Here is a 9,724-nt window from a genome sequence, read left to right on the forward strand (position 1 = left end):
TAAAAAAAAAAAAAAAAAAAAAAAAAAAAAAAAAAATAAGTAAAGGCTTATAGAATAAGGATATGAAAAAAGAAAATATTTTTGAACAGCTGTACAGTGTGTGTTAAGCTACATATTATAAGTCAAAAGTTAAAACAATTTAAAGTTTATCAAATGAAGTTACGGTAAGTGAAGGTTAACTTATTATTGAAAAAAGTTTTAAAAAATAAATTTAGTGTAGTCTAAATGTACCATGTTTAGAAAGTCTAAGTAGTGTACAGAAATGTCCTAGACTTTCACATTCACTCACCACTCACTCACTCACCCAGAGAAGCTTTCAGTTCTGCAAGCTCTTCATGGTAAGTGCCCTATACAGGTGTACCATTTATTATACTGTATTTTTACTGTAGCTTTTATATATAGATAGATTTAGATACCTAATTATTTGCCAGGTTATCACAATTGTGGACAGTATTCAGTACAGTAACATGCTATACAGGTTTGTAGCCTAGGAGCAATGGCTTTACCATAGATACCACAGCAACATCATATATCCCAGGTGCTGTAAACCCTGAAAAAGCTAACACTTTGAGATGGATCTTGAGTGGCTAACTGGGTCTAAATTCTGAGTGGAACTGAGAGCCAATTGCTGACTGAAGATTACACACATACCTTGTGCCAGCTGAACAGCAAATAAACTTTGGGGCTTTCAAAGCTGTTCCCATTTGTGCCTCCAGAATTAACTGCTGATGGAAGGCCCCATTCCACCAACTGGACCTGACCAGTGAACTTTGTCTGGTGATCAGTTTTGTTTTTTTTATTTTTTTTGAGATGGAGTTTCACTCTTATTGCCCAGGCTGGAGTGCAGTGGCACAATCTCAGCTCACTGCAACCTCTGCCTCCCAGGTTCAAGTTATCCTCCTGTCTCAGCCTCCTGAGTAGCGGGATTACAGGCAACTGCCACCACAGCTGGCTAATTTTTTTTTGTATTTGCAGTAGAGACAGGGATTCACCACGTTGGCCAGGCTTGTTCTCGAACTCTTTATTTATTTATTTATTTATTTATCTATTTAATTGCATTATAGGATTTGGGATACATGTGAAGAACATGCAAGATTGTTGCATAGGTACACACATGGCAGTGTGATGTGCTGCCTTCCTCCCCATCACCTATATCTGGCATTTCTCCCCGTGCTATCTCTCCCCAACTCCCCACCCCCTGCTGTCCCTCCCCTACTTCCCCCCGACAGACCCCAGTGTGTGATGCTCCCCTCCCTGTGTCCATGTGTTCTCATTGTTCAACACCTGCCTATGAGTGAGAACATGTGGTGTTTGATTTTCTGTTCTTGTGACAGTTTGCTGAGAATGATGGTTTCCAGGTTCATCCATGTCCCTACAAAGGACACAAACTCATTGTTTTTGATGGCTGCATAGTATTCCATGGTGTATATGTGCCACATTTTCCCTGTCCAGTTTATCATTGGTGGACATTTGGGTTGGTTCCAGGTCTTTGCTATTGTAAACAGTGCTGCAATGAACATTTGTGTGCATGTGTCCTTATAGTAGAACAGTTTATAATCATTTGGATATACACCCAGTAGTGGGATTGCTGGGTCAAATGGAATTTCTATTTCTAGGTCCTTGAGGAATCGCCACACTGTCTTCCACAATGGTTGAACTAATTTACACTCCCACCAACAGTGTAAAAGTGTTCCTATTTCTCCACATCCTCTCCAGCATCTGTTGTCTCCAGATTTTTTAATGATTGCCATTCTAACTGGCGTAAGGTGGTATCTCAATGTAGTTTTGATTTGCATTTCTCTAACGACCAGTGATGATGAGCATTTTTTCATATGCTTGTTGGCCTCATGTATGTCTTCTTTTGTAAAGTGTCTGTTCATGTCCTTTGCCCACTTTTGAATGGACTTGTTTGTTTTTTTCTTGTAAATCTGTTTTAGTTCCTTGTAAATTCTGGATATCAGCCCTTTGTCAGATGGGTAAACTGCAAAAATTTTTTCCCATTCTGTTGGTTGCTGATTCACTGTAATGACTGTTTCTTTTGCTGTGCAGAAGCTGTGGAGTTTGATTAGGTCCCATTTGTCTATTTTGGCTTTTGTTGCCAATGCTTTTGGTGTGTTGGTCATGAAGTCCTTGCCTACACCTATGTCCTGAATGGTTTTGCTTAGGTTTTCTTCTAGAGTTTTTATGGTGTTAGGTCTTATGTTTAAGTCTTTAATCCATCTGGATTTAATTTTAGTGTAAGGTGTCAGGAAGGGGTCCAGTTTCTGCTTTCTGCACATGGCTAACCAGTTTTCCCAACACTATTTATTAAACAGGGAATCCTTTCCCCATTGCTTGTTTTTGTCAGGTTTGTCAAAGATCGGATGGTTGTAGATGTGTGGTGTTGCCTCTGAGGCCTCTGTTCTGTTCCATTGGTCTATATCTCTGTTTTGGTACCAGTACCATGCTGTTTTGTTTACTGTAGCCTTGTAGTATAGTTTGAAGTCCAGTAGTGTGATGCCGCCTGCTTTGTTTTTTTTGCTTAGAATTGACTTGGCTATGTGGGCTCTCTTTTGGATCCATATGAAGTTTAAGGTGGTTTTTTCCAGTTTTATGAAGAAGGTCATTGGTAGCTTGATGGGCATAGTGTTGAACCTGTAAATTACTTTGGGCAGTATGGCCATTTTCACGATATTGATTCTTCCTAACCATGAACGTGGAATGTTTCTGCATCTGTTTGTGTCCTCTCTTATTTTGTTGAGCAGTGGTTTGTCGTTCTTGAAGAGGTCCTTTACGTCCTTTGTTAGTTGTATTCCCAGGTATTTTATTCTCTTTGTATTGTTCTTGAACTCTTGACCTCAGGTGATCCACCCGCCTCAGCCTCCCAAATTGCTGAAATTACAAACATGAGCCACGATGCCTGGCCTGGTGATCAGTTTTAACATCACCCATTTTTAGCTGAATACGCTTGTGTCTTTTGTTTGCATAGTGGACTGGAGTGGGAACTTGGGTGGGAACATTCCCCATATAAGACAGCCTCTCTGCTCTGGTAAAGTGAACCTTCATTTTATACAAAGGCTGTGTCTTCTTAGTTTGCAAACTGCATGCTGGAATGAAGTCTCCTTCTCTTTTAAATGAGATTCCTTTTTAGTGAATGTGTTAAGAGTGTGTAGTAGGCCATATCATCTAGATTTGTGTGAGTACACTTTATGATGTTTACACAATGATGAAATCACTTAATGATGCATTTCTCAGCGACACAGGACTGGAGTTAATTGGCCCAAGATTGCAGCTAATATTTGATGGGGCTGAGAATCAGGCGTGGTGTTACCAGACCCTCACGCCCTGGTTCTTTCCATTAAACACATGGTCTATTAGCTGCTGCTATTCCCAGAGGCCACTTTAAAAACACTAGGGAAATTGAATTGACGCAGAGCAAGAGCAGTTTCATGGCAGTTTATCACTCCCACCAACCTTTTTCCTCTAGGAAGGCTCCAGGCTCCCATGTTCTTTGCCCCTCCCTCAAGTCTCTTGAATGGTACTTGACACAAATTAGATAATCAAGATTCATTTGCTGAAAGGAATGAAAATAACACAGAGTTTGCCTACAAGCTCTCTTACACTGATAGGCATCACCAAGGAACAGATGTGCAGGGCCCAGATGAAAGAGCAGAGAACACACAATAATACATTTACAAGAGTTTCATGAAATGATTAAGGTAAGTGTCCTTACCTTTAAGCATTTGTTTTTTTCCTCAGGAAAAAGCAATCCAAACAATCTGAACTCTACCTAATTTAAAACAGGAGCTTCTCTTTATACTCTGAAATTCTTGCCAACTTAAACTTATGACTCAATCTTCTCTCCGAACCCAAATGTGATGCTGAATTCAGACTGAGAGAAAAAATATATAAAAATATATAAATTAAATTTTTATTTAAAAATGAATACCCATGTGACTAGTAGGAGAAAAGAATGATCATAATCAGGCCAGGCGTGGTGGCTCACACCTGTAATCTCAGCACTTTGGGAGGGCAATGCAGGCAGATCACTTGAGGTCAGCAGTTTGAGACGAGCCTGGCCAACATGGTGAAACCCTGTCTCTACTAAAAATACAAAAATCAGCTGAGTGTGGTGGCTTACGCCTGTAATCCCAGCTACTCGGGAGGCTGAGGCACAAGAATCAATTGAACCCGGGAGGTGGAGGTTGCAGTGAGCTAAGATCACGCCACTGCACTCCAGCCTGGGCAAAAGAGTGAGACTCTGTCTCAAAAAAAAAAAAAAAGAATGGCTATAATCATCTCAAAATAAATACTACATTCATTCAGGGAGTGGGTCAACTGATAATAAAAGAAAACCTGTTTTCTTTAAGTCTTAAAGTGACCCGATTATAATAATACCTTTTAATATAAGCAATTACTTTGGTAATGTGAATAATCGATGCTAACTTACCTGTTTTATGGGTAGATTATGGGGTCCTTTTAAATAAAGAATATGATTAAAATATCTTAGATGCTGCCTAAAACGCTTTAGTGCACATATAGAGGGGAAAACTGCACAGTCCAAATAGCTTTTGTTTCAGGCTGAGATTTAAAGGCCAAGAAGAGGAAGTTGAGCAAGCAAGTTGACTGCCCAAACTGGACTGAGACAGATCGTCATAGGAACAATACCTGCGGAGCTGGACGCTCAGCTTCCTTTTCTTTCTTCCTCTGTTTACCAAGGGCAAGAAAAGTCAGATATTGAAAGCTTAGAACTCAGTAGCACAGCTAGTGCCTTCCTTTGAAGCAGTAAGCAGACACGGCTGAAACCATGTTTGTTTCAGAAGCTGCTGGAAGGAAATGCTTTCTTCTTATCACATGTCACCTAAACCAGCGGTTTCCAATTGCCTTCCTCTGAAAGTTTCCACTGCCTTCATTCAGAGACTAGTTCCCTGTGGGGTAAGAGGATAATGAAGACAACTAGAGTTGGGTCAGAAAACCGCCTCAGCCATCAAGATGGCACCTGCTTCTCGTGGCAATCTTTGGTTTCCTACTCACCTTCATCCTTTACTGTCCCTCCCTTCCTTTTAGACTCTCGAGGTTGTGCTCTTTAAACTGCTCACTCAAACATCACCTTGATGTTTTCTCCAACCATATTCTTTCTCTTTGGCATTTCTGCTTCATTTGACTGTGCTGATCACTGCCTTGCTTTAAGGCAGATGAAACCTCAAAGCATCTGCCTGAAAGCTCTTTTCCAAATGGAAAGAGCCAAAGGCCGGCGTTTAGCGGGAATACCAAGGTCAGTGGTCGGCTTCAGGGCCAGGCAGTCAGATTGCTGGAATACTGAAAGTGGAAACCCTGAGTCGGAAGTTGGAGGCCTGTGTGATGGCTCACACCTGTAATCCCAGCACTTCGGGAGGCTGAGGTCAGTGGATTGCTTGAGCCCAGGAGTTCGAGAGCAGCCTGGGCAAGATGGTGAGACTCTGTCTTAGCTGGGTGTTGTGACACGTGCCTGTAGTCCCTGCTACTCAGGAGGCTGGTGGAAGAATTGCTTGAGCCCTGGGGTTTGAGGCTGCTATGCTGTGAGCTGTGGTCATGCTACCACACTCCAGCCTGTGTGACAGAGTGAGATCCTGTGTCAAGGAAAAATAAGAAAGTTGGAAGCTCAGACTCACTAGAGACCACACAGGCACTGGGATAAAGCAGCACTCAATGTTATGAAACTAGAAACAAGAGGGAGTCTTGTGCCAGCAGTCATATGCGATGGGAAGGATGGAGCAGAAGGGGGCTGTAGATGGGACGGCAACAGAGTCCCTTCACTCCAGCGGGTAGGGCCCGAGGGCTTTAGAGCTGGAAGCCAATGCCCTGGATCTTAGGATGACAGGGTGATCGAGGCCCTGCTCAGCAAGGTACCAGTGGCAATTGTGACATCTGATCCTTCCCACCAGAACCTGCCTTTTTCTTTGGTTTCTGTACATTATATTCCTTATCATCTCACTCAATCTCTTTGGCCTTTATTTGGCCTCCTTTATTTTTCTAGATTATCTCTTTTCACCCTAACATCATCTGTTTTTCTCTGTAGTTTCTCTGTCCTTAGAGAGTTCCGGCGTCCTTTATTCACTATGTTCTGATGGCTCTGAAAACATCACCTCCAGCCCTGCTGTGCACCTACTAATTCCTTAGTGTGTACCTTCTGATTCCTTAGCTTGAAAAGCCTCCTGGACCATTCTCATGGATATTCCACTGGCGCTTTATCAGGCCCACTGTGGACAGTTAGCTCTCACAGCAGATGCTTAGGGAGAGGGTGCCCCAGTTGAACTGAAATACAGCATCAACCTCTTATTCTCACCCTCTTGAGACATGGCATGGTGTTTTTCTAATGCAAGCTCTGAAGGTGTGTGGTCCTTTTAAGCAGGAATACAATCACTACACTAGAGTCAGCCTTTCTAAGGGATGTTACCCGACAAAGAATTGCTAGATACTCGGAGTTAAGCAGTCTGGAAGAGGCGGAGTAGAGCTGCTAGTTCTGGGATCTCTGGGTCAGGTCAGGGTCATCTTCCCAGCAGCCCCAACCCACTGGCAGGGTATGAGTACCTTATTTCTTTGATCCACTGCTTCTTGAACTCACAGCTGAGAGCACCTGCAGATTGGTCAGTTCTCACGTATCTAAAAATCTGCTGGCCTCCGTCTTGTTGGCCTAACATAGAGCTTTGGAATTGCTTCGTCACCTTACTGTATGTGTTCACCTAGAACAGGATATTCCAAAGTGGGATCATACAGTGGTTGCCTAATATTTCGCTAAAATTATCCTACTTAAAACATTTTACAATCCTTTTTGTAGCAAAACCTTGCATGGGGCACACATGAGGCACATCAGGAGGGCAAGTGGTTGCCAAAGCATTTCGTTCAACTACCTTCATTCATGCCTGCTCCTAGTCTCATCCCCATCACCAAGACAGGACATAGGCCTCCAGTCAGCTCAGTCTTTCATCACTGACCCTTGGCACAGACACGGTCTTATCACTGGTTCCTTCAGATGTCACAAACGTCCTTTCTAGCCTCCATTCCCACTAACACTATCATTGTAGTCTAGAGCCTCACCCTGCCCCTGGGGTCTTTACTGAGCTCCAATCATATGTGCTGAGTGCCTACTATGTAGTATGTTGAACATGGAGGGAAGATGGAAACTGAATCAATTAGGACCCTAGGGCAGGGAAGTTTATCTAGACTTACAAATAACCAAGTAGATAAGGTGGGGGACGCAGAACAATGGTCCCTAAAGGACATCCACATCTTAGTTCCCAGAACTTGTGACTATGTTCCTTTGCATAGCAAAAGCAACTTTGCAGATATGATTAAATTAGGGAATTTGAGATGATGAGATTTTTTTTTGAATTTTCGGAGTGGGCCTAATATATTCACAAGGGTCCTTATAGAAGAAAGGTAGAAGGGCCCAAGTCAGAGAAGGAGATATGATGACCAAGACAGAGGTTGAAATGATAAGGGGACATAAACCGAGGGATAGAGGTGGCTTCTAGAAACTAGAAAAGACAGAGAAACTGACTGTCTCTGAAGCCTTCACAAGGAACCAGGCTGTTGCCCCATTGTGGACTTCTAACCTCCAGAACCATAAATATGTGTTGATTTAAGCTACTGAATTTGTGGTAATTCGGCTGTTTTTTTGTTTTAAAATTTCAGCTTTAATATTAGATACAGGGGGTACCTGTGCAGGATTGTTACATGGGGATATTGGACCCAGGTAATGGGCATACCATCCAATAGTAGTTTTTCAATTCATGCCACTCTCCCTCCCTCCTGCCTCTAACAGCCCACAGTGTCTGTTGTTCCCATGTTTATGTCCATGTGTGCTCAGTGTTTCATTCCCAGTCATAAGTAAGAACATGCAGTATTTGTTTTTCTGTTCCTATGCTAATTTGCTTAGGATAATGGCCTCCAGCTCCATGTGTGTTTCTGTAAAGGACACCATTTCATTTTTTTTGCGTCTGCATAGTATTTCGTGGTGTATATGTACCATATTTTCTTTATCCAATCCACCGTTGATGGGCACCTAGTTGATTCCATGCCTTTTTTATTGAGAATAGAACAGCAACGAACATATGAGTTCAGGTGTCTTTTTGGTATAATGATCTATATTCCTTTGGGTATACACAGTAATGGGATTGCTGGGTTGAATGGTATCTCTGTTTTAAGTTCTTTAAGAAATCTCCAAGCTGCTTTCTACAGGGCCTGAACTAATTTACATTCCCACCAACAGTGTATAAGCATTCCCTTTTAATCGCAGCCTTGCCAGCACGTGTTCTTTTTTTTTTTGACTTCTTAATAAAAGCCATTCTTTTTTTTTTTCTTTTTTTGAGACAGAGTCTTGCTATGTCACCCAGGCTGGGGTGCCACTGTGGTACGATCTCAGCTCACTGTAACCTCCACCTAATGGGTTCAAGCAATTCTCTTGCCTCACCCTCCTGAGTTGCTGGGATTACAGGCATATGCCACCACACCCTGCTAATTTTTGTAATTTTAGTAGAGACGGGGTTTCATCATGTGGGTCAGGCTGGTCTCGAACTCCTGACCACCTGATCCACCCACTTCCGCCTCCCAAAGTGCTGTGATTACAGGCATGAGCCACCATGCCAGGCATAAAAGCCATTCTGACTGGTGTGAGATAGTATCTTATTGTGTCATTGTGGTTTTGATTTGCATTTTTTGATGATTAGTGATGATGACCATTTTTTTGTATGTTTGTTGGCAGCTTGTATGTCTTCTTTTGAGAACTGTCTGTTCATGTCCTTCACCAATTTTTAATGGGGCTATTTGTTTTTTGCTTGTTGATTTGTTTAAGTTCCTTATAGATTCTGGACTAATACATAGAATAAGACAGAGAAAGGAAAACTTACTACAGCAGAGGCCAAGCAATATAATTTGGATGAAAAAAAGATATGGGAGCACAGGAGAAGGTATGATTCGTTCTGCCTGGGATATGGGAAACTTCCAATGTAAATAGTTCTCCCAGACGCCTCTCTGTAATCTAAACCAGTTATTCACCAGCCCACTGGAGTCTCTACAAGGATACAAAAAATACTCTTCAACCTCAATACTTTTGAAGCCTGTGAATTTTACCCCCAAATCTGTTCTTCCTTTACTGTTTCTTCAGTGAGTGACAACACCACTAATCTCTCTGCAGGGCCAGAAACAGGAACTCTCTATGCACAGGAAGTTGTGTTCCATGAACCAGCTTTTATCACCATACTGGACACCTGACTGTAGCGCAAAACAAATTCATTGCCATTGCTCAACAGATTTCCTTCTCTTGAGTCTAATCATTTACTTTAGACTGAAATTCATTTTAAAAGAGGGGCTAGAGATTATTTCCAGATTCCAAGTATAATTTTAAAAATTCTAAAGATAGGAGTGTTTAAGTAAACTGCAAGAGAAAGAGGACCTATTTTAGATGTGAAACCCTAAAGGCATAAAAACTATTTAAAACCATAATAGAACACCCTTGATTTTTGCTATGCAGAGCAAAAGATGCAAAATCAAAGATAAAAGTCCGTGGTAATTCAGAACACATTATATTTGTGCTAATTTTTTTACCCCTAATTACTACTATACAGTATATTATACTATATGCTACAGCATTATACCACAATGGTATGCTATATTATACTACAATATTCAGCCTCCGAATACAATGAATTCTGCAGATCATATATTTAATCAAAGCTTTATAGGTTTTGAAGAATGCTTAGCTTCT

This window comes from Cebus imitator, unplaced genomic scaffold (genome assembly GCF_001604975.1).
Source record: "Cebus imitator isolate Cc_AM_T3 unplaced genomic scaffold, Cebus_imitator-1.0 Scaffold130, whole genome shotgun sequence".
Classification (NCBI taxonomy): Eukaryota; Metazoa; Chordata; class Mammalia; order Primates; family Cebidae; genus Cebus; species Cebus imitator.